This window comes from Gadus macrocephalus, chromosome 7, assembly GCF_031168955.1.
Source record: "Gadus macrocephalus chromosome 7, ASM3116895v1".
Lineage (NCBI taxonomy): Eukaryota > Metazoa > Chordata > Actinopteri > Gadiformes > Gadidae > Gadus > Gadus macrocephalus.
The window spans coordinates 5,231,877-5,234,376 of NC_082388.1; positions in this window are offsets into that span (position 1 = coordinate 5,231,877).

Sequence of the window (2,500 nt, forward strand, 5' to 3'; positions counted from 1 at the left end):
GCATGCTTTGTGCTGCGAGGACTGATAAGAGAGAGAGAGACCTGGAGGAGGTAGAGAAGCAAACAAGGAGAGGATTCAAAACTGGAACACGAGAAAGAGGCATGACTGTTCAGGTGTGTTTGTGTGTGTGTGTGTGTGTGTGAGTGTGTGTGTGTGTGTGTGTGTGTGTGGCCATGTGTGTGTGTGTGTGTGTGTGTGTGTGTGTGTGTGTGTGTGTGTGTGTGTGTGTGTGTGTGTGTGTGTGTGTGTGTGTGTGTGTGCGTGTGTGTGTGTGTTTTTGTGGTGTATGTGTGTGCTGTCTACGTCTATTCGGGCACCCTAGCTTTTTTGCTTCGCCAGGCCCTCGCTTCATCTCCATCCTCCTCCTCTTCCTCCTCCTCGGGGAGGAGGGGAGAGAGAGGAGGGAAGTGGAGAGGAGGCGAGGAAGAGGATGAGGAAGAGGAGGGAGAGGAAAGAGGAGGAAGAGAGAGGAGGAGGGAGAGGAAGACAGATGAGGGAGGGGAGGAGAGAGGAGGAAGGGAGTAAGAGAGAGGAGGGGAGAGATGGACCGGGGATGAAGAGAGATGAGGAGAGTAGGAGGAGGAGTAGACAGGGAGGAGAGAGCAGAGGGAGGAGGTGAGGAGAAGAGGATGAGATAGGGGAGAGATAGAGGGGAGGAGAGAGAAGGGAGAGGAGGAGGAGGGAGGGGTGGAAAGGGAGAGGAGTGGGGAGGAGGGATGGAGAGCAAAAGTGAGAAGAGGATAGGGAGGAGGAGAGGGGGAGAAGCAGGAGGAGGGAGGAGGGGAGGAGGGGGGGAGGAGGGGGGTGGCCGCATGGAACGCCACAAAACGTAAAAGTACTGAAGGACGAATGGAAGCTAACGAAAGGAGGAGTTGGACGGAGGGATGACAGAGGAGAGCCTGGCTCCTCTTCTCCTCTCCTCTCCTCCTCCTCCTCCTTCTCCTTTTTGTTGTTAAATACACACACACAAACACACACACACACACACTCTCACTTCCTCTCTTGAGAAAAGGCTTCCTTTCCAACTCCAAGATTTTTTGTTCTGTTAGTGGCAGAGAGAGAGAGAGGGGGGGGGGGGGGGGGGGGGGGGGAGGAGAGGGGGGCGGGGGGGAGAGAGAGAGAGAGGGGGGGAGAGAGAGAGAGAGAAGAGAGAGAGAGAGAGAGAGAGAGAGAGAGAGAGAGAATACCTGACACATGAGGACTTCAAGTAGCAAGTATGTGTGTGTGTGGGGGGGGGGGGGGGGTTTGGCTCACCTGCCTGGCAGGAGGGTCTCTGTGTCTCTGTGGAGGAGGACAACCCACTTACTAACACAGAAGTACACACATTCGGGTAAACACAAACAGATCACCCGCACACACACTACCACACACATAGACACAAACACATGGTCACACATAACACTCAAAACAACCAGCGAAACAGACACACACAGACGCACACAGGCCAACTACACACTCTCTCACACACACACGCACACTCACACATAAACACACACACATGCTCGCACACACAAACACACACAAATCGGACACAACCACACACTCACAGACACACACGCACACACAAACACACACACGCACACACACAACTACAAACACTCACACAAGGGCGTGTCTCCGACTGACTCAGGGTTTGAATCCAACGTGCACCTGCACCGCGGCGAGCTAGTTTTCGGCTGGCGAGATAATGATGTGTGACATTAGCGCGGGGGCCACAACGACACAAACAAACAAACAAACAAACCAACAGGCCAGCCATTCGGCAGAAAACAAAAACAAGATATAAAACACCGCCGCCGCGGCGCTAGCAATTAGCTTGTTTTAGAGGACTTAAATAACGGTCATTTCAGCCTCGGCGTCGATCGCCCCCGGAGAGAGAGAGACATTTGGGGGAAGGAAAACAGAAAAAAAAAATTAAGAAGCATGCACAGACACTCACACATGCACACACACACACACACACACAAACACACACACACACACGGGAGGGACTCACAAAACACATGCTCTTTCTTACACCTTACACACACAGACGTACACACTTAAGTGTGCTCAAACTCAAACACACACACAACACTCGCCGCGCGCTCTCTCGCGCTCACACACACACGCACAAATGAGTATGATTCATGAGCATTCACTCTGTTACTTGTTAAGTCACACATGCACTGCACACACACACATGCAAATTCCCTTTCACACACACACACACACACACACAAACACCGATCACACACACTCTCACACACCCTTACCCTGCCATTAATTCTACTTAAGAGCAGGGGGAGGGGTCAGCTCAGTGTCTCCCTTATTATGCCACTTTGTTCAGCCTCAATGGGAGACACACACACACACACACACACACACACCAACGCGCATACACACACATAAAGACACACATATACACACCTACACACATAGGTAAGTACTCACACACATGCGCGCGCACGCAAACACATGTGTACATACACACACACATGCACTCACACACATAATCAAC